Raw genomic sequence first — 26,634 nt, forward strand, 5'->3', positions numbered from 1 at the left:
CCCCCTATTATTATGTTATCCTTCTTTTATTCTAAAAATAAATAAATAAATAAATAAATTCCCATGGAAACTAGATTAAATAAATCAGTGACAGCAAACTACTTTCCTTGCCACCCCACATCCACCCTTCATCCATGGTGCCTGATTCTGTCTTTCTTGCTTCTTAGGTTTTGGAACATCACTTGAATCATGCCTTCTCACAGACCCTGGCTGCATATGGTCCATTGGATCCAGAGCTTTCTGAATCAGCCCTGAAGCAGAGCTAGGAGCTGTTATTTTGTTAGCCTCTGGTATTTTCTGAAGGGTGAGATCAGAATCTTTCCTCTTCTGAGTTCTTGGGATCTTGTAGGGCTAGTGTCCAAGTCTGTACTGAACACTAGTAATTGTGAATTCAGGTAAGGAACTGTCCCCTAAACTTGTTTCTTCATCTATACAGTCAACATAACTTCCCCCATTCTAATCCTTTTGGTGCCTTCTTCGCATGACCCTTCTCTGGTCAAAGGGAAGGAAAGATGAGGCAGGTCAAGAGACAGGGAAGAAATTGGGTGAGATGACAAGAGTCAGGGGCCTCTTAGAAGACAACTTAGAAGCCTCCTACCTCCTTGGGTGCCAGCCTCAGATTCACTTCAGAGGCATTTTAGGAACTTTTCTCCCAGGAGTACTTCCCTACCTGATCTAAGTGTGAGGAGGAAGGAAAAATACAGCGGGAGGGTTGGGTGACAAAGGCTGGCCCATGTTACACAGAGTATCCTTACTGAGGTGGATGTAATTGCATAGATTAAGAAAGATACGTGGCTAGCCATGTAAGTTGCTTTAGATCGTCGTGCAGTTGGACCCCAAAGGATGGATTAATTTGTGCCATACGTGTACTTATGTCTTTGCATGTGTATGTCCTTTGGGGACGGTGAAAACCCTGTGGTAGAACAGACCCTTTTATCCTCCAACAGCTCATTCTACTGTATAAATGGAAACAAAACAAAACAAAGTAAATACCACCAACAAAACAGCTTCATTGCAAATTTGAAAATACAACTAGTATTAAAATTCGTGTATTTTCATCTTATTCTTTATACTTCCTGTTTATATAAACTTACTTTTTGGATTCTGACTTTTCATGTGGCAGTGTTATCATACAGATATTCCCATGTCACTGCGTGGTCTCTGTTACCATTAGTTTTAGCAGCCATATTGTACTGTCACTTATCTTCTTACCACCTAGACCTACTAGCTGTCTTACACACTGTGGACTATAGAACTCTGTTGAATTTTTGTATGTCTTCGTTATCTCCCTGATCTACTGCTAACTGGGGGAGAAAGACTGTTTCTTCCTCTGTATATATAATAATGTGACCGTATAGTAGGTGGGCAGAAAGGTTTGTTGTGCATGGACTCCCACCCCTTACTTCTTTGCTTCTATGACTTCTTTGTGTATAAAACTGTGCTGCTTTTCTCCACAGAAACCTTGATTTCCTTCCAAATGCTACTTTTATCCTGTCTCCTTAAATATCATCTTGTCTCCACAGGTTTCTGGCCTGGAGTCCTCTGAGACAGCCCTTTTTGGTGTGTGAATGGGGAACATGAGAAAGGGGAGGAGAGGGAGTAGGAGGTTTAGGGGGAGGGCATTTGGAACAGAGGTCCCTCAGAATGCTTGATAGTCAAGTGCCCGAGGGATGGGGCAGGCAGAAGAAAGAAGGAACTGGAAAAACATTGGAAGAGTTGGGTTTTGTGTTAGAATTGAAAAACTACAAACTAGAGAGAGGTTTCTTCAGATTTGAGCTTTGGTTCTCACATCTTTGTGTGATGTATCTTGCATGTATGTAATGGATACATGTCTTTCTGTATGTGTAGTATGTGCATATATTTCTCTGTATGTGTATATATGTCTGTGTGGTATGTATACACTGTGACACATGTATGATGTGTTCCTATTCTTGTATATGTATGTGATGTATGCACATCTGTGTATGTCTCATCTCCTCGTAACTCCTACCTTCCATAGGCTTTAGTACTTCTCCTTATACCCCGTTGTTTCAAGAACAAGTCTCCTTTCTCCTGGGAAGGTAGACCAGGATCATGAACCTCATCGCTGGCTAACGGCTGCCCTTTAATTCTCGCTTGTCAGCCCTGTGTGTCCATGGTATCTTCATTGTTCCCACATAGCAGTGTTATTATAGAACTGACTCACATTATTCTCCACCATCTGTGTCTGTTGAAGTACAGTAGATTTGCCCTGATCATGTCACTATTCTGAAAGTTTTCAGTGTCCCTATATTATGATCAGGTCCAGATTTCTTAATACAGAAAGCCTTTTGTCATTTAGTTTTTGCCTAGTACTCAAGGTACAATTTAACAACCCCACATTCTGTAACAAGTCAGGTTGTTTTTAATACCTTTGTATCTTTTACAGTGCTTTTTCCTCTTTCTGTGAGTGGTGGCTTCCTTAATTTGTCTAACATCTGTTTAACTTTCAGTACTCTTATCAGATACCTCCTCTAGGATCTCTTCTCTAGCATCCAGTCTGTTGAAGAGAGCACTTCATTTTGCAGCTCAGTGATCTTGTTTCCCACTAGACTGAGCTCTCTAATGAGGGGCATCTAGGTCTTGTTCACTGTTTGGGATTTCAAGAACCTAGCACAGCCCTCCATTGTTGCTGGTGGTTGACTGAATTAACACTTCCCACTTCCAGATTGTTAGCAAGCTAGCTTTTGATGTTGTGCTCTTATTTTTACCACCCCAACGAGATTGTGTGATCCTGGAGGGCAAGGATCGCACTGTAGCTTTTAGTAAGCCTGGAACCCAAGTCCTTATCAGGGAAAGTCAATGTATGTTGAAAGTAAAGTTAAAAAAAATGGAGAAGAATGGAGGGAAGGAGAGAGAAGAGGAAGGTAGAAAGAACAGAAGATTTTCACCCAGATTTGTAATGCTGTTGGTTTGAGTCTAATGAGATTAAAATCTTTCTCTATAACCAACTCTGGGATCTCTGGTCTAGTTTGAGCAACTCCAGGAGTTTATAAGGCCTGTTTGGCCCAAAAAGCAGGGAGATAAGTGAGACAGCATTTTAGAAGTTTTAAAGCAGGTAGATGATGCACAGATTTCTGAATTACTATTTTGAATGTGATTGTGATATTAGCATCTGAGTAAGTTATTATGACATTTAATTGCACTCCATGATTAATTAGGATATTTTACTCCACGTAATCCCTTTTATATCCTATGTAAATTGCAGAAGAGTTTCATAAAGCAAAGTGTGCTTGCTGCTAGTGAACCAAGAACCCTTCCTATTCCAGAATCTACACATTGCTTTTATCTATATACATACATCTTTCTTTTTCTTTTGGTAATGGGAATTGAACTTAGGACCTTGTGCTTGCCAGGCAGGTGCTCTGCCACTGAGCTATATCCCCGACCCCTTATACATTGCTTTTAATGTGCATAAGGATGTGTATGAAGTGTGTCCATGTGCCGGTGATATGTGTGTTGTATGTACTTACATCTGTATATGTGTGCTCAGATTTATGCTTTTATGGCTATTATTGCTTAGGATGAGGTCGAGAGATAACGTTTCATTAATACATCTTTTAAAATAATTTCGGCTAGGTAAAAATAGTGAGTTGACCTAGGGAAAATATTAAATAAATAACAATACGAGTGGTGCATAGATGTGGGAGAAACTGTGGAGGAGGTATGTGGACTATGGAGGGTAACAAAACACTTGAGGAAAGTATAAACCTATTTTCCTGTTGGAAACTCCCAGCATCCTCCTGGGAGATGCAGACTTGTGATGCAGGAGCCCTGCCCCTGTGTCAGCCGAGGGCAGCAAAGAGGCTGTGAAATGTGAGAGCGTGTCCATCTCTCTGCCAAAGCGGATCACTGGACACAGCAGCTCAAGAATCAGGAGTTGACCCCCAGCATCTTTGGAGAAGGCCAGAGGCATGCGGTAAAGTCAGCAGTGTCTCCTTGGAGCCCCTGATCACGCCTACAGTGCCCCTAGCCACTTCCATTCTGCCTCAAGCTCATTCTTACAAATTGTCCCTGGGTTGTGATAAAACTCTGGTGACTTCATTGGTGTTAGGAAAGCTGAGATGGAAGCTTGGTGGGACCATGTTATGTTACTTAATCTTTGTGAACCTATGTATTTATGTGTAAAAGAGATTTGATTCACTTGCATTTTGATGATGTTAAGAGAATTACACAAGCTGTTATGTGGGAAAGCTACTAGAAATTAAAAAAAAACTCGATGTTTGATTAAATTTTTGAAGAAGGATTGTACAACTAGACTGTGGCAACTGATAGCAGTTCAGGGTGGGTCTGCACCCCAGGAACAGTATGTAAGGGTCAGAATTACAGTTGAGAGCATGAAGGTTTTATGACAGAATATCAGGTACCAGTGGGTGTGAGGCTAGGAATTGTCTGATGGGTTTGTCTTTTCTTTAGTTACATTGTTTAGGGGCTGGCTCGTCTTGCCCATTTTGTTCAGTTCTTTGCATTTCTTCTCTGAGTTACTCAGTGCTGTATTGCCAATGACAACAGTGTCTATTTGTTGAGCACATGCTGTGTGCTAAGTCCCATGTTCGATGCTCTCCATGTGTTACTTCATTTGCGTATCACTACACTCTGTGGTGCTCTATCTACAAAACCCTGTGGTGCTTGTCTATAAAATCTCTGTTTTATAGATGACAAGAGTGCAATGTGAGGAACGTAAAGCCCTTGCTGAGGTCACAGACTCAAAAGTAACTCAGCCAGGGCCCCAGTTAATCGTTTTTGTTTGTTTGTGACTCCAAAGTTCATGCTTTTAAACTGTTTTAATGTCCTGTGTCATGAAATTCGATATCAGTGTCAGCATCAGAAAATACTTTCTGAGAACCATGTAGCTGTCCCACACAGAGATAAAACAGACAAAACCTTCCTGTCCTGTGGGATATGCATTTTCGCTAAAAGGCACAAGGGCTAATTTTATGCAATGCTGGGCAGCTTGCCCCACAGTGTCCATCCTACTTTCCTTATTTATACAAAAGTGGACTGGAATGGCTGATCTCCAGATTGGACAGAACTTTGGTAAGCTTTGATAAGTTTGAAAATTTCATAAGAGGAACACTGGATACTTGTAATATCTCCTAATTCCTTCTGAAGTCTGGTTGACCTCCCCCATTGAGGCCACTGGCATTGGATTGGGGCAGGGGCTAAGAGTTCTCAAAAAGATTTTGGGTCAGAAATTCACTTTGTTGGGTTTGGTCCTTCAGCCTTGGTGATACTACAGGCTGAGGTCTCTGAGGAGCACAGAAAAATAAAGGCCTTGATAAGCTAGAATTAAAGCTGAGTTACTAAGCTTCAGTGGGTCTCTTCAGCAGGGGATACTTAGGCTTTGTGATTCCTGCTTAACCTCGGAAGGAAAGGTGGTTCTCAGCCAAGCCATATATAATTTCTCTCAAGAAACTTCTTCTAACAGTAGATTGTGAATCCCTTTTCTGTGGCCCATGTTATTTTGAGCATAACTTTTTATGAAAGTACAAACCCCCTTACTTTCCATATTATGTTTAAATTATGTGTTACATGCCAGTGTCCCTTGCTGGTCTAAAAACTCCTTGAAGATAGGACTGAAGCTTGTTAATCATGAACCTCTATGACTTAGCTCATTGTCCATCATACGGTGGTGCCCTTTAAGTGCAGGCTAAGTAAAGGCAGGAGAAGCATCCTCACTAAGGTGATTATACCCGTTAGGATTAGTGAACCAGGCTTTTGAGAGAAGAAGGAAAAGCTGAGGAAAGAGTTATAGTTATAGGAACTGCTTTGGCGTTTGTGGTCCTAGGAGGATGTCATTTTACAGGAAGATGAGCTTGTTCTGATGAGTAGGCCATCCAGTCCAACCTGGGAGCCCTTGGTGGCATAACCATCTCTATCATCGTAGTCATCTGAGAGCTGGTTGTGGACAGGACATATAGATGCCACACTTAAGCCACATACTTGCTCAGCATAGTGTCACACCTGGAAACCCAATAAAACCCGAGGAAGGTACTGAGGAAGGTGTAAGCGCAGGGTGACCTTAGTTGCTGCTTGAATTGTGCTTAGTCCCCACCCAGTCAATCAAATATGAGCCAGTGGAGGTGATTCAGCCAAAATCTCAGCTAATGGATATGGAATTAGTCTAGATTGAGTCCAAGTTACTTATTTTTGCTGGCATGAGTTTCAGAAACGCCAGTGAGTTGCCAAGAGGCCATAGATGTTGTGATCACTCTGTGCTTAGGCTGTTGTAGACACACTGATTTTTTTTTTAAAAAAAATTGCTTTTTGTTTTCTGAGCCTACTTGCTTACTTTATATCTGTGGCATAACAGGCCAAATGTCCCTTAGCAGGAGGGATTGGTGTCTGTGGGAGGGTTGGGGCGGATATGACCATTAGAGCATTGTCTCCTCCCCTGGAATGCAACCTCACACTCCTTGATGACCAAAGCTTACCCGGGGTGGGTGAAGACAGCCTCTAAGAGCTTGCCTTGGTGTACTTCCCTTACTCCCCTCCCATTTTTCCTTCTTTCAAGTGCCGGCAGGAAATTGCCATCCTGCACAAATCCAAAATGGAATAGACATGGAAGGATGATTCAGAACAAAGAGCTCTGGGTGGGAAGGTATAAGTCCTGTAGGCCTCCCAGCCTGGACAGTATCTGTCTATTTGCTGCCCTCATTCTCACCTACTTTCTGGGTATTTTGCTTTCAGTCAACAGGCAACCACTTTAGAGTTACTTTTTTTTTGCATTCAGTATCTCTGTTTCTGTTCTTAGCGGTACCATTGCCACCATATCTATGTGAACATTGTTTTTAGTATTATAGCAAATGCTAAGCATTCTATTGGCATCTGTTAAACAGCATCATCATTTCATTGTCCGCATTACTACGAATATTGCCTCTGCTCGTTGTTACTATTAGTATCCTGCCTTCATCATCCCCTTCATCAATACCTTCTCTGCTACCACTACCACCACCATGATCACAAGGACTTCCAGTGCCACCACCATTCTCATTGTCTTTTTTTTGTTTTTCTTTTTTTGTCTTTTTGAGACAGGGTCTTGCTATGCCGTTCAGGCTGGCCTTGAGCTCACTGTGTAGCCCAGGCTGGTCTCAAACTCGCAATGATCCTTCTGCCTCAGCCCCCTGAGTGCAGGCATGCGTCACCACACCCAGCAGCCACCACCATTCTCACCATCATTACCATCACCATTTCTTCCACCATCTCTGTTACTACTATCATGTCCACCACCTTTAGGACCACCACTACCATCACTACCGATACTGGCACCATCACCACTACTATCATGCTACTTCCACTCATTCTTGTAATAATGAACACCACCACCGCCATCATAACTCATTATCGCTCCATGGTCATCATCACCTCCATCACCATCATCTCCACAACTATCACCTCCAGCACTGCCTCCGGCATCCCCACTACCACATTTATCACACTGCTATCATGATTCATTATTATCATTACCACTACTTCCACCACCATCTCTGTTACTAGTCATTCTCAGTACCACCATTACCATAACTAGAATGAGAAGAGAAGACTTCAGCATAAATTAACCATCTTCATATGATGAAAGGGCTTCAGAGGAATAGTTAAATTACTTCGTGTTAGTAAAGAGGTTAAAATTAGAAAAGGGGGCAGAAATTAATTATTACACTTCAGTGAATAGAAGCAGTATTTTTCATGGGATTAGGAGCACACTGGGGCATGTCTGGGGCTAAATGATGAGTTTAATTTGATGTATATGGAAGATTTCTTTTTTCTTTTTGTTTAAGGGAACCATCAGGTGGGATGAGCTTCCAGTGCAATAACAGTCTCTACTGGTGTCTGAATCCCTTGTATAGAATCCTGTAGGAGTGGAAATTAAAGGTATCTTCATTTTTTCTTTTCCTGTAGGGAACTCATTTAATCCAAAAGTAGTTGGTTTGGTTCCTTATATTTTTATTTCATAAGTTTTTTAATAATTCTGTAATAATGGGTTGCATTAACTCCTTTACACAGACAGCCTAGACAACCTATATTGTAATTTGATGTGATACATTTTGTAGAATATTTTCTTGCCTTTATGTGTATATTTATAAACAACATGATATTGTATCTCTGTATATTTTACCTGAACAGTGTACTATTTTCTTTCTGTCTTGTGCTTTTTTTCACTGAACAATAAATTGGCACAATATGGTTAAAAGGATGGCTCCTGGCTCGTGAATGCCTGGATTCAGATTACAAATTTGTCCCTTGCTAGTTGTGTAATATGGACTACTTTACCTCCTTTGTAGATTGGTATTATAGCGTACTCACCTCTACCATATTCTTATGAGGATTAAATAAATATGTGCCTTTGCTAGATTATTTGTATTCCATCCCTTTAAGACACCAAGATTACAAAACTTTAATGTTATCTCCTGCAGAATATAACTATTAATGTCAGCATACTAAGTAGTTGTCATGAAAAACTATAAAAAAAAAAGAATCCCACACACATGGCATAATACCACTTATGCAAAGAGAACCCCCTATATTTCTCTGTGTATATATGTTGATCTATCTATACAGAACATTAGATGGAAACGTAGATAGGTCTGTGTACAGGTATGTGTTTATAAATAAATAAAAATCAGGAAAGATAGAAAAATGAGTATTAATTTATGTAGGCACTGAACCATGCCCGAATGTAATATTGGCAGGAATGAAGTCACATTCTTACTCTGATTATTACTAAGTAAGTTATAGATTGGATATGCCACAGTTTATTTAGCCATTCCTAAATTTATATATATGCATATGCACATATATATGTATATAATATAAATGTTATATATCTCTATACCTATAGAGATCAGAGGAACAGGGATATATGTATCTATACAGATACATATATCCCTGTTCCTCTGATTTCTACTCTTGTAAACAAGGCTTCAGCATATTTTAAATGGTACACATGTGATTGATAGTTACTTAAAACTAGATAAGAAGTAAAATTGTTATATTCTTTTACTTTAAAGGATTTATTAAAGTAAGTTGAATGGATACCTGTTTTCTGTTTCTTCGACTTTTTGCTTTTATTTCTATCCCCTTGACAGCCTGATTCACACAGCAACCTCCATGGCAGATGATCTTAGTGGCCAGGGCGAATAATCTTAGGTTCAGATTAACCTTCACGGGTCAGGGGTCACATTTTGGGATCTTCCTACATGCTAGGCCCTCGACTAAGCATTTTTACATAATAACTAATTCAATCTCTATGCTGTAGGTTCCATGTCTATCCTTTGTATATATGAAAAAATAGAGGCAAAAAGGATACACAGCTTTAAGTGGTACAAAGTTGTAGATGCCGTCAGTCTGTAACATTCTTAGTATTTTAATATTCTTTTCATTGCATAGAAAGCATTTAACAAATGCCAGTATTATTCCAGGAATGACTGATGGTTACTAGGGCTGTACAATTATTATTATTCCCATTACCTTTGCTATCCCTATACTGTGATGGTGCTCATCTTTGGGGTATGCATTGGGTTTATCTTAACAAAATGGAAATGAAACCACGGTTTCAATCTCTGCTTGACCAATCTGCAGTATTTGTTCTATAGCTACAGAACACATTCTTAAACTTCAAAGGGCCTGCTGGCAAACTACCATAACATGATCAATGTTCTCTCACACATAAGATAAATGCAAATGTACTTGGATGCAAATACAGATGTATAAATATTCATTCATGATGAAGAAGAAACTGGTGGATGAGGGCTTGAGTTATCTGGATGTCTAGGAAATAGATAAGGGAGAAAGCCTTGGATTTGAGACTGGAAGAGAGTGCTCAGCTAGTTTGAGATGGTCTATTGCTGGAGGTAAATTGGAAAGGGATGTCCTTTAGATTCAAAAAATTATGCTGGAGTAAGAAAGAAATACCCTTCGTGTATTGATTGTGACAGAAACTGGAGATACAAAGATGAGCGAGACGCAGGCCCTAACCCAAGGAGCTCACCTTGTAGTATGGAGAAATGTAAATGTAAATGAAGCTTGCAAGATAGGGTGGTACTCAGGAACACACCCTGGGGTGCTAGAAAAGTGAGGAGGGGCACCAAGGGGTTCTTCCTTTTCAATGGAGAAGAATGCTTGAGTCAGAATCCTTTGAAATATGTAAGAGGGACAAAGCAGGCCAGGGAGGAATGAAGAAAGAGCAGAGAGCATGTACGGAGGAATGGGGTGGCACTGGGCACCTGTATGGGCCATTGGGGGGATTTAAAAGGATGGAGGGGAAGAGTGAGAGAGGTGGCGCTGCAGAGGGACCTAAAAGTTGCTTTAAGGCATTTTGACTTTTATTTTCAACAATATAGGTAACTATCAAAAGATTTTTAGATTAGGAAAGAAGCATGATTATATCTTAACTTTACAAGATAAGTTTTTTCTTGAAATACTGACATTCCAGTGAAGGGCCAAACTGCTTTCAGGCCAGCACAGGCCTTTTGGAGAGAGGGTGACCTGGCACTGCCGGGTGCTGGCTGTGGCCTTGGGAAGGATAGAAGGTGGATCTTGAAGGACGACTGAGTTTGGTTACATTGGCCTGTCTGACCATGTCGCGTGGAACAAATAAATCTTGATTACCTTAGGTCTGACCAGATGTCTCAAAGTTATTTCCTGTAATTCCTCAAATAACTTGTAAATTTGGCACTGTAGTCACTCCCATCCTCCAGCTGAGTAAATAAGCACTCTGAGGTATTGAACACAGTGTGTAGGTACTGGCAGGTCCATTTGGGCTCTTGCATGCTCCAGGGCTCTTTTGCCATATTGCAGTTGTCTTCAGAAGGCAGACAGAAATGAGGCCCAGGTTCTTCATAATGCCATAGTGGGGCATTACTTTGCACAGCTGTGGAAAGCAGAGCCCCCAGCAAGCATGTGTTTGCTCAGAGAGGTCTCATTCTCTGGTCCCCATTGTGCCTGGGGCCTGAGGGAGGAGCAGGTGTTCTGTTGACCTGTCCCTCACGGTGGAGGCAGCTGCTGAGGCCTCTGGCAGGGTTTGCAGAGGCACAAGGGACATCCTGCTTTCATCAGCACAAATTCTGCAGAAACTGCTCCCTCCCAGGACAGGCCTGATGGTGCCTGTGGAACTCAGCAGGGCAGTTTGGCAACCTGGCCCCTTCAGGTGCTGCCTTTCTTGTTCTTTCTGACAAGAATAAGGGGTTTCTTAACTGCCTGCTTGTAAGAATAAGTGGGTGGAAGGGGATGTGGTGTAATAGGGTATAGCCATATCCAACCCTGCATGGACTCCTGCATTACGCCCTTTGCTCTTGGGAACTCTGAGGCATCTGGAACTTGTGAGTTCAGGAGGTCGGGCTGCCCTAGGGTTCCTGAAATTCACATGTTAATTCTTTGGTTCTTCAGATACTTTACCCCTTATCATGGGTCAGCTACTTCACAGTAAGGGTCTGGTGTTATCTCTGCAGTGATCCTGAGAAAGTGTTACAGTTGGGAATCTGTGATGTCCATTGCCATTCATGTCCATTTGATGCCATGTTTACTGCCACTCAGTGGGCACAGACACTGTTCTGGCATGTTGCAAGGGCTTGTCACACCAGCCCTCGCAGGCTGCTCCCAGCATCAAGAGGGATAATGGGCATGAATGAGTTTGTTAGACTATAAAGTGCTATGCTCTTCTAGAGGCTAACATCCCAGCAGGAGTAAAGGGCTCAGCACACTGCAAAAGGTGGGTAATACTGCCCCATGTGGACGAGGAAGCTAAGACCTGTGTCTTGTAACTGCTTCACCAGGATACTTTTCAGCTGAGTTGTTGTAGGTGGTCTCAGCTCTCACGGAGCACCAGATACTCTTAGGGTCAGACAGCACAGTACTGATGCCTGGCTTTCATGTGCTCTGAGGGGATTCCTTTCCCATCAGCCACCACTGCAGACGTTTTCCAGCTCCTTCCACAGTGGCCAGCCTGGGGCTGGGTGACGCTTAGTAGAGCAAGGTGAGGTTCCTGTTAGACCCTCCCTTGGGCTGGGCTGAGGGAGCATTCTCCTCCTCATGGTCCTGGATCGTGGTTTGCCTGGATTAGTGTTCAAAGGCTGACAAGCACAAATATGTGGAGAATGTTGGAAGGACTTCATCAACTAATTCTTAATTAATTTATATTTGTGATGAGCTGTCAGCTCCTGTTTCCTCAAATGGCCAAATCAAGAATCTCATGTTATATTTCATTTATTTAGTTGGTTAGCAAAGAGTATGTATGTTACAAGGTATATCAGAAATCAGAGCAAAGGAAAGGAAGATAGATCAGACATGAGAATCAAAAGGACAAAGTTTTTTCCCTGCATACTAATTGTCTTGGTTTAAACATTTCACAGAGTATACACATATCAAAACATCATATTTTATACTACCCATATGCACAGTTTTTGTCAATCAAAAGTAAAAATAGTGTAAAATAATGCAGAAAAACGCTTAAACATGTCCAAAGGACAAGTTTTGTTCTTTAACTTTTTTCTTTCTTTCAGCAGTGAGCAAAAGCTTTTGATTATAAAAGCAATGCAGTACACCAGGCATGGTGGTGCATGCCTGTAATTACAGCTGTTGGGGAAGTTGAGGCAGAAGGATTGTAAATTCTAGCTCAGTATTGGGTAATTTTAGAGAGTCCTGTTGCAAAATACAAAGTAAAGGCTAGGGATGTAGTTTGGTGGTAGAGCTCTTGCCTAGCATACATGAGGTCCTTGGTTTAATCTCCAGAATCCCTCCTGCACTATTTGTAATATATAGAAAGCATCAATAATAATAGATAAAATAATCCATATGCCTGATTTACATTGATATTATAGAGCAATAATTCCATTTTATTATTTCAGGGTCTTTTTCTTTTTCTTTTTTTTTTTTTTTTTTTTTTGTCTTTTTGAGATAGGGTCTCACTATGCAGTTCAGGCTGTCCTGGAGCTCACTTTGTAACCCAGGCTGGTTCTTGAACTCACAATGATCCTCCTGCCTCAACCTCATGAGTGCTGGGATTACAGGCGCCACCACGCCCAGCATTTATCTTTTTCACTTAATATGTCATTATTTTCCACAGCTGCTTTTAATGATTGAATATTCCATTAATGAATAATTATATTATCTATTTAATCAATTCCCTGCTAATAATTTGTATTACTGCATTTTTCTACTTTTATAAAATTGTTGCAATAAATATCTTTATACATCTCTTCTGGTAAACATGGTCAATTGTTTTTTATGATAATTTTCTAGAAGCAGGATTCCCGGGGTCACAGTGCATCTCTTATGTTTTCTGTATGTGTGAAGACAAAGACTGTGGAGTCAGATCTCTTAGGATCTCTTAGGATCTGACTTGGCCATTGGACAACTGCTTTGGAAAGTGTCTTATGACAGTGGTTTCCTCTTGGTGAATGTAGGTGACAATAACTCCTTGTCAAGTTGCTATGAGATTCAAGATGCAAGTAGCTTAATAGATGGTAGGTACACAGATCATAGCCTGACCCACACTGAGCTCAGAACTCCTGGCTGTTATCATCATTATTGGTGTTATCATTGTCACTGTGATCTCCTGAAAGAGTGTCCCAATTTAGACTCCCACAGGCATCCTATGAGAGTGATTTTCCACATGCCTTTGTCAACACTGGGTATTATCATTCCTTTGGTTATTTGTTTACCAACCTGATACTCCAAATTGTTGCTTTAATTTTACTTCTTTGATTACTAGTGATGAACCTTCTTTTGGCACCTTTATTGGTATTTCTGTATTCATTTATGGAGTTCCATTTTATTACTTTTTCTTATTTCTGGTAGATTGTTCCCTCTTTTTTCCTATTAAAGATATTAATCTCTTGCTGGTCATGTGTGTTGTAAATGTGTTTTTCTAATTTTGTGTAATCTATTTGTAGATGATGTCTATTTGTAGATGATGAAAAAGGAATTTTCCTTGTTCTGGCCTATAAAGTTTCACCATGAGGTCAAGTTACCTATGTTTCCCCAATCTTTTTAATTTTTTAATTTTTACTTCTAAATTCAGATGAAATTAATTCAAAATATTTATAATGAGTTCCCCACCTTTTTGGCTTTATTATTTATTAATTAATTATATACTAAACTAGTTGGTCCTGGTTTTTTTCTTGACTATCTCTTCCGTTCCATTAGTCTTTGTCTTTTCCTAAGTTTACATTTCTAATTTTTTATACCTTTGTAAAATACTTCAACATGTTTGGATACAGAAAGACTTTCAGTAATTTTCAAGAAATATTTTCTTAGCTTTATCATCTTATTTTTTCTGTAAGTAAACTCAAATAATTTTGTCATTTAATTTTAATTAGACGTATTCATTTTATAAATTACTTGGGGAAAAATGATATTTTTGTACTTGCCCATCTAGAAACATAGAGCTTCTTTTTCATTTAACCAAGATATTCAAAGCTAATTTTTATTTTAGAATAGTTTCACCATTACAGAATAGTTACAAGGAGAGTATAATGTTCCTGTGTACCTCCACCCAGTTTTCCCTCTTGTTAATGTCTTATATTATTGTAATAATTTGTCACAGCCGTTCAGTTTTAGTATATGTTAAGCAATAACACATTCGGTGTATGTTTAGTAATATATGTTAAGTAATATGCCCACGCTTTATTTGAATTTCACTTGTTTTTCATGATGCCCCTTTTCAGACCCAGCATCCCATCCAGGACATTACATTAGTCATCATTTCTCCATAGATTCCTCAGATTGTGACATTTTCTCTAACTTGTTTGTGATGACCTTGGCCACCTTGAGGACTGCTGGTCAGATATTTTAGGATATTCATCAGTTTGGACTGGTGTGATATTTTTCTCATGATGAAATCAAGCATTGTTTATATGCAGTTAGAACAAGAAAATCAGAGTAATTTACAGAGTTCTTGGTTTTCTTCAAGAGAGTTTTTTTCCCCCTAAGAAATACCTATCAGAATGACCTTAGAGAAGAGGCAGTGAGTGATGTGGAGCACCAAGACTCCATGACATGTACACAAAGTGTGGTGACGTGTGTAGGAATAGCATCTCACAGCTGCCTTTCATTAAGACCTGCATAAAATCCCAGGTCAACACCTGATGATTCAATCCAAGGAAGAACATTCTTTGAGCATCTGGTTTAATGCATTTGATTATGTAGGCTTATAGTTATCCAATTTGATTTGTAGAAAGGACTTTGGAGAGAGGAGTGGCAGACAGTGACTTCAGACTATTTGTCTCAATGTTTAGGAGGAAGGCTTAGAGTCAAATTGTTCAGGAGTTGGGGAACAGCTCAGTGGTAGAACAATTTGCTTAGCAGGAATGAGGCTCTGGGTTGGATTCCCAGCACAAAACAAACAAAAACAGGTCAACAACTCTCTGTCTCTAACACATGCACAAATTGTCTAGGCCTCAAATGGGCCTCATATTTACTTTTACTAGTTCTCTGACTTTGAAATTTCTATGTCATAGAGTCCTAATCTCAAAATGAAGGAAAAGGTAGCAACTATGATAGAGAGCTGTTGTGAGCGTTAGATAAGATGGCACACAGTAAATAAACAGTGTTACTCATGGCAATCGTTATTCTTTCATTTGAACCTTCTTAAGGGCTCTAGACCCCTGAGGGTTAGAAGCTGTATCCTCAGATACATGATGGAAGCACTGTAAGTGTATTTGCATATAGTTTGAAAGCCAGATCATTGGGTAACAAGATTATTAATCCAGTATGCAAATTGAGAAGTCAAACCAGATGGAAATCTACCCATATCTGATGCACTCAAGGTTTTGGGCCCCTCACAGGCAAAGTTGGGTTTTCTCTAGGACACACTGTAGAATCAGCTGTGTTTCTTACAGAGGTCCTTGACTGAATCCTCAAGTCTTCTGTTTCACAGTACAAGTGGATTATTGTATCTTAAAAACAAATACTGTAGGTTGCTTGGTTAGTGATAAAACTGCTGCAAGGATCCCCTGTTTGTGAGCAGACTGGCTTGCCTCAGGACCTCTTTGTTTTGAATTAGTTGCAAAATGGTCTGTTGTTATTATCTCTATTGTCACCACCTTGTAGGACAATGTATGAGTTTGCATCATGGAGTTGTTGAGTCATCTGAATAATATTGATAACATACTCTTTGGCAGTAATTAGCTTCTACTACCTAGTGTCTTGGAGCCTTATGTGAATCTGGATATAGAACTATATTAGCTACCTTTCAATTCTGGCAGGAAGGTACAAATTCATGTAGAACATTGCTATCTTCTAGACAACTAAGTTAAGTAGCAATATTGTAGGCAGTCAGACAGGACTAGGCCCTTGAGGGAGTCAGTACAGAAGATGAGAACACATTACAACTGTGGCTGGAGGTGCATCTGTTGAAGGTCAGGCCTCAAAATAAAAATGAACTGACCAGACTTACATGCCTCCCAACTGATAAGTAATAAGTGAAAGATTACACTATAATTGGTATCACCTGGTCCAATAAAGTCTATACAGGCATCAGTCACCCAGGTGGGTAACCAGGACCTCCTGATCCATCCCTTCCTTAAAAGGTCCTTGTTCTTTCCATGTATACCTGCTTCCCCATTAGATCAATATTACCTAATTTGGCTGTACTTACAATCTTATTGGTTGATCATAATTTTGACTCACATTATACCCACCTCATGACTTTGTACCTATCTGGTGATTTTGCTCTATAAAACTTCCCCTGTGAAGTAGGGTTTGTGGCAACTCATTTTCAGGTCCCTTCCCTCCTATCTCTTTGGAGCTATCTCTCTCAATTTTTTCCCACTCTTAAGCTGTTTTTCCTTAAAATTCATTCTTCAGTTTTGGAGAACACAAACTTAGTGTTTCTGACATCTAGCAGGTTGGGAGTCACATTTATTCCCCTTATATCACACTACCTAAAATATTACATTTGTTACTGATATTTGATATTTGGTCATTGCCAACAGTTAGGGCTGAGCTTATATAGTCCCTAAGACCATGTTGATTTTCACCAGGAAAGTCAAATACATTTGTATCTTTGGGTTCACGTCAGGGGTTGGAGTCATTGCATTGATTTTTTTAATATACAGAAGTTTATCAGTTGGTCAGAAATTTGTGAACATATACTTCAGCTATTCCATTTCAAAAATCAAGCAAGTGAGAGTACAAAAGTCATTATGTAACCTGAATTAGAGGCTAGGTTGAATCAAGGGTCCTAAGTCCAATTTCAAGTCATGATCAACTTCATATCTTAGGAAATCCAGTTTCTCACCCAGTTGGCAGAACTGTTCACTCTCAGCCACTTTTCAAGCTACCCATTTCTTCAATATGGTATTTATTGCAGCATGTTGTAATTTCTTTTTTCTGTTTTGTTATCGGTCTCTCCTGGTAGGCTTTAAGACCCTATGGGCAGTGACCCTGTCTTACTGTTTTGTGACTTTCTACGGCCTGACTCAATACCAGGCACAGAAAGATTCCATTAAATGCTTATTGGATGAATGAACAGATGACTGAACACAACATGCCGGTTTGATGAGTAACCTTCACACTTATCATTAGCTGTCACACATTCTTTATACTAGGAATTTCCCACTAGTATGTAGTGTGGAACTGGAGATCAAGCCTTCCTCCTTTAGGACCTTGTTCTTTAGTACTCTAGGTCATTTCCTCTGTTGTTTTATACGTATGGGTGGTTTCCCACAGAGACCTCACATGGAGGGTCCCTGTGATTCCTGCTTAGAACCCCTGGATGTCAGAGATAGAAAGGACCTTAAAAAGCACTACTGCAACCCTATCCTTTCGCAAATACGGGACTTCTGACTCCAGCTCTTGTACCTGGTCCTCAGAGGAGTGTCAGATGGGACTGATGATTTGCTTTCATAGGAAGCTGAAGCATGGAGGCCTTTTAAACTGCTTGAGGCCGTGAGCAATGAGACCCACCCACCTTTAGCTTTGGCAGTACCTGGGGCTGTGGGCCTCAAAGGGGATTTGTCACCTGGAGATTCTAGCAGAAGTACTGGTAATTATACTTCTTGCTGCATCACATCTGGGTCCTCCTCCTAACCTGTCAAACAGCTTGCACAATTGCCCTCTTTCAATGCATGGGGGCAACTCTGTCTGTGAGTCAGTTCCACTAAGCCCGGCATCTCTCAGATAGGTGTGGCCTTACAAGTGTCATCTGGAGTCTGTAGAGCTAGGGGCAGGGGTGGGGGCCCGGTGTGTGGTAGCTTGACGAGGGCTTTCCAGGGTGTGGGAACATGGCACAGGCTTACATTCTGAGGATCTGGCATACGAAATCCCTGCATTTAAAAATGGGTCAAAGTACATGTGGGTGATGGTTTCAGTGGAATACATATTAAGCTGCAAATATATAAGGACTCGACTGTCGGAGTCATTGTTTCAGCTCTTTTTAGCCTGGGTTAACATAGTTAAATACTCAGTATGTGGCTGGAAAAGTACATCTTATATTTTGGACAGAGATTATTAAATGTGAATAAGATAGTAATTTTTTAAAAGTTCAGTACTTATGTAATACATTTTAAAAGCCACAGTCTGACAAGGCTGAGGTCCAAGTGTATGGGACTGATACGCTCAGAATTTATGAAATACTAGCATTGAGGTTTCTGAAGAGCATTTCCTTGCCCTTCAAATGAGGGATGATCATGGGCCAGCCTGGGTCTCTACACTCCCTCAGAGGTAGGCTGCCTTCCTCTGCATCTTGGAGTGTCCCTGAGGTTAGTTATGCCCTTTCTTCAAGGTAGAGGTCCCCTTATGATAACTGCTGAATCGTGAGTTGAGGGCTTCTTCCAGGCCCAGACGAAATCTAAGGACACTTAGACCTCAGATGGAGGTTGCTGTGACAACCAACCAAACATGGGAGAGGTGTAGCAGCAAAAGGCCCAATTTTTGCCTCTAGCTGGCATAGTCTATGCTTCTAGTCAGGTACAAGCAGAGAAGAAATCAGGGTCCCAGCACCTGGAGTCATTGCACTGGGTTTGTATGTGCATGTGTGCCTACAACATATAGTATGAAAGATTGCCATGTGCAAATTCCATGTGTGTGAAACTCTAAGGGTAAGGTCAAGGAGTTGCTTCTTCATCTGGCAGGACGTAGTGGGGGCTGGGAGGCAGATTTGGGTCAAGCAAACTCTATGGGGCAGCTCCACATAGAATTAGCCCTGGCCTGAAACAGGTTTGCCATTTGGGCGTGATTCAGCCTTGCATTAAAGGCTCAGGCATGACTGCCTCTGCAACTGGGGCACAGTATTCACGTATTCACGTGAGTATTCCAGGTCCACCCATGGGAACCCTATGCATAAAAGCCTGGGCTTCTGTGTTGGCTCCTCTCCTGGTTTGGGAAACAGCGGGCCAGCTATGTGTCTTACTACTGACCTGCTCACATCCAGAGCGCTGCAGCCAGACATCTTTCACTAAGGCCTTCTATGTCCCAGGGTAGGTCTGTTCTAGGATTTTCTCTAAACAGCAAATTAGTGCAAGTGAAACCAGAAAACCTCCTTTTAGATCCTCAGTCCACTCCATTTTATTCTGAGCCACCACTCAAACTACTCTCATACCTCTGTGTTTCTTGACCTACTAGTATTTATTTTTTGACTCAGTTGATTGTCCTTTGTTTCTTGGACACTACTCTCCTATGTTTCCAAGCTCCATCCTCTGAAATTTCTTTTCCTTCACCAAGTATGCACACACAGACACACACACACACACACACACACACACACACACACTCTCCTGGCCCAAGTGGCCCTAGCTGCATATTTATATGTCCAAATTTCCTCTAGTCTTTACCTCTCTGTAAATGATCCACCATCCATCTAGTGGCCCAAGCCAGAAACCTGCCTTTGTCCTCCTTTACCCCATGTGTGTCAACTGCACTTGCGTGTTTATTATTTCTCCAGAATGGTTGGAGTCATCTTCTCTCTGTCTCCACCACTGGCATCTGCCATTCTTGTAGCAGTAACTACAAGAGCATATCCTTCTCCCTCTCTCATTTCCTTGCTCTGTCATCTGTACTTTATCCACTTTGCAGATGGACTAAACTTTTGCAGCTTTGAATCAAATGAAACATCTCTTTGCTTAAAGCCCTTTAGGGTATTCCCATTGCTCTCTGAACGTCATAATTTCATATACATGTTATTTGAGGGCTCATGGTCAGGCAGGTGCATGTTTGTTCTTGTAAATAAGTCTACATTATACATTTATGGGTACACATTCACCTTGGGCATAGGTCGCCACCCCAGGACAGCTTTATCGATAGGAGTCTGGAACCCATCAGAGTCTGCCATCATGCTTGGCTTTGAATAGGTTTTCAGTGAGAACTCAGTGAGTAAATGAATGAGCTTTTGTTATTTTCTAGCATGGATACTCCATAAAGGCAGTGCCCTTTCTCTGTTTGCTTTTGTATCTTTAGCATCTTAAGGAAGATCTGGCATGTAGTAGCTACCCAATAAAGACTCACTGGGTGATATAATGAATGTAAATGCAATAAGCAATCTCTAGATATGTAATATTCTGGCTATTTGAAAATCATAGATGATGTTCTCAGTGTGATTTTGTCATAGTTCACATACAAATGAAGATTCCCTCAGGATCCCCTTTTACTGGTCGCATCCATTCATTACATCATCATATAGCCATTCATCTCTGTCACCTTGACTCTGAAAACACTTATCACCATCACCCCTGACACGCTACTCCAAAGCCCCACTCCCACCTGACCAAGACAAGATCTCAAGGATGAAACTCCAACCATACACAAGGAGCTATCCACAGGTGCGTTATCCTCTGGAGAGGCAATCTGAGGGAATGACTATCACTCCCACCCTCAATTTTTGAATGAACTGAGCAGCACATTCAGTTTGGAAATACATGTGACAGCCCTCAAAATATGATGGTATATCATCAGAGATACTTTTCCCTGGGCTAAAGCTTGTAGTTTTAGATCAAGAATGTGGACTTAGCTAGATTCAGCTTCTGACATTTATACTTACTGGCTAATAATGTTGGTCAGGTCATCAAACATTTCAGACCTTGAGGGTGTGTGGGGACTGTGACAAATGTTGTGTCCTGGGTAGGAGGGCACTCTTACACTAGAGAGTCGGTGGCTGACCGGTCTGGCTGGACTTTCCCACTACAACACCTTTACTCTGTACTGTCACTCTGTATGAGCTCTTCCTAGTTCCCAGAATTGTTGCATGCTCTGCTTCAAATTCTCCTGAGTCATTGACTGTTTTTTTCAGTCTTTGCCAAGATCTTTTCCCCTACCCAGTCTCTAAGTGTTGAAGTATCTCAGGGCATGATCTCCAATCCAGTTTTCTCAGTCCATATTTTATCCACCCTCAAAGCTACCGTGCTACCCAGTGATGATGGCTCCCAAATGCAGATTTCCAGCCCTGACTTTTGTATGATCTGACTCACAGACGTAAACAGTTTCTGTATGTACGTGGATGTTCTAGAAATGTCCCAAAATTAATGCCTTGCAAACTGAGTCCCTGGTTTTCTCCTTACCCAGCTGCCTCCAAATCTGTTCCTCCCATAATCTTCCCCAGCTCAAAAAATGGTGGGTGCTGCTATATAGCAGTCCTTCTAGAAACTTGGATTGTAGCAATGGTGTCTTCGTGAATTTCCTGTCCCCCTTCTTGATGACATCTTCTAATCCAGTCTTCGTACTTTTATCTAGAGCAATATTTAAAATGTGCAAATATAATCATGACATTCTTCGGCTTATAAATCTTTATGCTTCATGTTACTGTTAGGGCAAAAGTCCAAATCCTTAAGTGGCTTCAAGGGCCTTGCAGGTTTGGAGTTCTGCCTAAATCCCTCCTATCGCCACTGTGGTCATATTCCCTCTATCTTTATATCTTATCCAAAAAGCAGCCTTGTTACATATCAGATTTTAGAAAACTTTGTTTTGTCTCATCATAATTTTTCACTTTCTGTTCACCTTGAAAATTGCCCAATTTATTGTTCCATATGCTCTAGCAATTTCCCTCATCAAATGGAACAAATTTTAGAATTATATATTTACTTTTGTGCATGTTTGTTATACCCGCTGCCTCTTATACTAGTCTGTGGGCTTGTGAGCCGGACGGTGTTTGTATGTTAGCATTGTATTTGTAATACTGGGAGAACTTGGCATATGACAGGGCTCAAAAATACTCACTGAATTATATAGATTAAGGCAGGAGGCTTATCTTGATTTCAGACTTAGCTTTATCAAATGAGAGGCGATTTTGAACTATTTTAAGTATAGTGGAGACTCTGGAGCCAGATTGCCAGGATTTGTAACTTAGTTCCCTCAGTTATTATCTGTCAGATCTTAAGGAAGTTACTTCATTCCTTTCAATCTTGTTTTATTACCTATAAAATAGTCATATTACATGATCTACTTTTTTGCTTGTTGGGGAGAAGGACATTCTTTAGTTACTGTTTTGTGTATTGCCTGAGGCCTGACCAAGCCATGATTGTTGGATTCTGGAGGAAGACTAGCATTAGCATTGCAAGCCTCCGGATCAATACTAGATGCTTTGCTGAGATATTGGGCGAAGGAAGGTAACATGATGGCTTACTGGTCAGGTCACATTCCTATGATAATTGAGTTGTATTGTTCTTGCTAAAACAGTGGCTCTTCTCTGATTCCTCTGCTGCCCCTGTGGTGGATTCTGAATAAAAGATTACTGAAGATGGTAATCAGGAGTCAGTCAGTCCTAGAGGCTGCTAGCACCTGATCACAGGATTTTGGCTCTCTTGGTTTGATGTTTTTCATACTTTTCTTATACATCTGCGGGCACCTAGTTTGGGGGATCTGTTCACCCTGGACAGAGTTGGATGAGAAGTCTGACAGCTTGTCATAAATATTACAATAGTAGTTAGCATATATATATATATATATATATATATATATATATGTATATATATACACACACACACACACACACAGTGCTTAGAATTACCATTGTCATTATTGTTGCTTCTACTGTATGCCTGATGTAGGAATTATTCTGCTATATGTCTGGCTGGAAGTTTTGCAGTTTTACAGAAGGGGAACATTTCTCTTGAAATCGTGAGCTACTTCTCATGAAATTCTAAGCCATTTCTTAGGGAATTGGCTCCAGTAGCATGCCATTCTATGTTAGTCGTAACTCTTCTAATAGTAATAATTTCAATATCTCTCCTATTTTACTGTTACTAAATAGTTTCATGTATATTTATTTGCTCATGAAGACAGCCACCGAGGAGGGGTGTGAGTGAGTGGCCACCAGTTCAGTTTTACAGATGCAGAAGCTGAAGCTGGGAGGTTTGCCCAAGGTTGTGTAACCATTCAGTAACTCAGCTTTTCATTATAAAAAATCTCTAGAAGGAGCTCTTGTCCATAGAGGATATACAACACTCTTTACTGAGACCAGGAAAAAACTGAAATTTTCTGTTTATTTTATATATCATATTTGTGTTTGTCTTCTAACGTATCAGGATGATAGTGTTTATCATTTCTAAATAATGTGTGGTATTACATGAGACTATCCGGACTTTTAACTCCTTATGAAAGCATACATTTTGACTGCTGAGATATAGCTCAGTGGCTCAGTGCCTGCCTGGCAAGTGCGAGGTTGTAAGTTCGATTCCCGGTACCAAAAAAAAAAAAAAAAAAAAAAAAAATTAAAAATGACTGCTAAAGCATACATTTTATCTCAGCACTCAGGAGGCTGAGGCTGGAGGGTCATTGTGAGTTCAAGACCAGGCTGGGCTACAAAGTGAACTCAGGACCAGCCTGAACTGCACAGCAAGACCCTGTCTCAAAAGGATAAAAAAAAAAGCACACGGTTTGAAAAGTGGACATAGATAATAAGCACACAGTTTAATAGATGTTCCCATACTGACACAAGATTGAGAAACAGAATGTACTAGTGACGCAGGCATCTCCCTCAGCCTCCCTCCCAGTTATTGTCAAAGCCATTTTCTTGATTGTATGACATAGATTTGTTTTGCTAATTTTTATGTTTTACATAAATGATGTAAATGGAGCCATACAGTATATTTTTTATTGAACAATATAGACAACTTTGCTTCATAGATGACAGTTTTATATGGTCATCTTAAAGCATTGTTTTTTTGAAGGATTTTTAAAGCCTTGTATTCTTCCTGCCGACTTAATTTATGTATGTGAGATTCACCCACATTGTTGGATGTAGGTATTCGTCTGCATTGCTGTACAGAATCCTATTGTGCGATATACCACAGTTCATGTATTCATTGGAGAGCTTTGGGGTTGTTTCTGGTCTTTGACTATTATGACTAATACTTGAATGGACCTTCTAAGTCTGGCTTTTGGCGACCAACCACAAGGCTTATGTCTTGGAGAGGAATGGCTCAGCCACTGGTTATGCTTATATTTGGCTTCAGTAATTACTGCCAAGGAGTTTTCCAAAACAGCTGCATGAGTTTGCACCCCCAGAGCCTCACTGACACTGTTCTTTGTGCCGTTTTATTTTGGCTTGTCCAACCAGAAATTGTTCCACTGAGGTTTTAATTTGCATTTTTTATGAACAGTGAAGTGGGAATACCTTTTTCATAGGTTCTTTTATCCTGTTAAATATTTTTATTGCCAGGGTGTGTAGCATACAAACTGGAGACTCTGAAAGCATAGGCTGTTTTCTCTGATCCCTTAGACCACGCTTTTCTCAGATCCCTCTGGGGGAAGGAAGTTCTGTCTTTGGTGCTGTGAGAGGAGTGGGAGAGTGGGAGCAAACAGAGGAGGAAAGCACTGGCACCTGGCACCTTTGCTCCAGTCAACTCTGGGCTTGAGGAGAAGTTCGTGCTGTGGTCAGTACCCGTGCTCTTTTGCCCTGGACATGCTGTTGCTTCATTGACGGTCACTAAAGACTTCCACTGCATTCAGAGTGAAACAAAGTCTAGTGACAACTTGTAAGCAATTCAAGCACAAGAGTACTGTATATGAGACTTAAAAATAAAATAACTAACCTGAATTTTTTATACGCTTGGCTAGACATCTGGCATCTATTTGCATACTTTCAAAGATGGTGAGCTGGCTACAGCATGGACATTCCTTTTTATTTGCTATCTCGTTCTATTTTCAACATGAGCAGAAGTCTCCTTTCCAATGCTCTGAATCGTGGGTCTATGCCCTTCCCTCTGGATCATAAGCAATAAGTCCAGTGGTTCTCTCTTTAACATTGGGAAAGCCTGAAAACAGCTGTTACATCTCTGAAGTCTTCTTATCTCTGGATAAATGTCCCATCCTCAGCCAGAGCTCATTGACAAGGTGTCCAGAGGGACAGTCCCAATTCATTCTTCCTGCTCACATTCATTTAGATAGACTGGTTGGTCAGCGTCTACCTTCAGATGCAGCACCTGGAATAGGCTTGCAAAGCCATCTGACCTACAGAACTGTCTTGCGATTCCTGTTCTTTCTGTGTGGACAGCGGCACTGCCCATGTAGCTGGCTCTTTTCTGTCAGTCACATTTCTACTCAGTTTCTTCCCTACTCACTCTCTCACCACCTTTGTGGTGGATTAACTAAAGGTCAACTTGAACACCCAGCTGAACTCAACCAGTGTGGTGCTGGGTGTGGAAGGCCCACTTGAGGATTATTGCCGACAGCATAAAAAGAGAACTGGAGAGGAAGGTGGTGTATTGTTGATTCTCCTGGAGAACTTTGTCACACTGGTTTGTGTGATAAGAACTCAGCTTTTCTCATTATCAGAGGAGCTCCAGTCCTCGCTGTTGCTGAGGAAGGGTGTGGTTCTTTGGAGGGGAGCTCTGGTCCTTACCTTGAACGTCACTTCCTGGCTCCAGTGCAGATCCCTCAGCCTGCTGGCACAGATCCTTCGTCACACTGGTGTAGACTTTCTAGCTTCTACCACTGACCTCTTGGCCTTCCCAGTGCAGATCCTTGATACAGACTTACATGAGACATTGTCATGGGCTCTAGGCCTCCAGTTGAACTTGTGGAGGACATTGCCATGGGCTCTACATCTTCAGCTGGACTCGTGCAGGACCTTGCCATGGGATCCGAGCCCTCAACTGGATTCTTGAGGTCTCTAGTGTGTGGGTGGATCTCCTGTACTCTTTTGTACTTGACTCTTTGGGCGACTATTATAACATAATCTTATAAATTATGTGTCCTGTATTACATTCCTTTGTAAACCCTGACTACAGCAACTTTGTTTTCTTTTCTTTACTTTCTCCTTTATGCATCTGCTTAATTTGCTTCCTGTCTGTCTCCCCCTTTAAGCACTCTGTGGATGGGGGGCCAGGGACTCTGGATCCAGTGCTTAGAACACAGCTTGGCACATAGGAGGCTCGGAGAACCATTTTAAGAGAAGAGCAGAAGTGGTGTAGTTAGTTTGAATTCTGCAGTCTGATTCCCGAGCCTGCGTCCTGAACCATTATACATATTGTTCCTATTCCATGACTTACTTAACTGTTTTGCATATTCAGCCTTCCTGCCCACTCAGTTAGGTTCTACATCTCTGCACTTTTGCTTTTGTGGGCACCTGGCTTTGGCATGCGTCCCAGCATGTGTGCCGGTCTCTGACTCAAACCAGCAGAAGGCCAAGCGTGTCTATGGCCATTAGGTGGCGCTGTTGGGAAGGGGAAAGTGGTCCCCAGTGGCTTA

At 41.0% G+C, this 26,634-nt stretch overlaps 2 long non-coding RNA genes across 2 annotated transcripts in view; both read left to right on the plus strand.

Moving 5' to 3' along the window:
* Positions 1-8,209, plus strand: part of LOC102007168 — a 14,322-nt gene extending 6,113 nt beyond the window's left edge. The window contains exons 3-4 of the long non-coding RNA XR_265130.2: positions 168-1,560; positions 7,797-8,209. This is a non-coding gene — a long non-coding RNA (uncharacterized LOC102007168). The remainder of the gene's footprint in view (positions 1-167; positions 1,561-7,796) is intronic.
* The window catches only part of LOC102008798, a 66,644-nt gene that overhangs the window by 9,025 nt on the left and 30,985 nt on the right, over positions 1-26,634 (plus strand). The gene's annotated exons all lie outside the window — the stretch shown is intronic.

Source organism: Chinchilla lanigera, unplaced genomic scaffold (assembly GCF_000276665.1).
Source record: "Chinchilla lanigera isolate Chin_1 unplaced genomic scaffold, ChiLan1.0 scaffold00191, whole genome shotgun sequence".
NCBI classification, from domain to species: domain Eukaryota; kingdom Metazoa; phylum Chordata; class Mammalia; order Rodentia; family Chinchillidae; genus Chinchilla; species Chinchilla lanigera.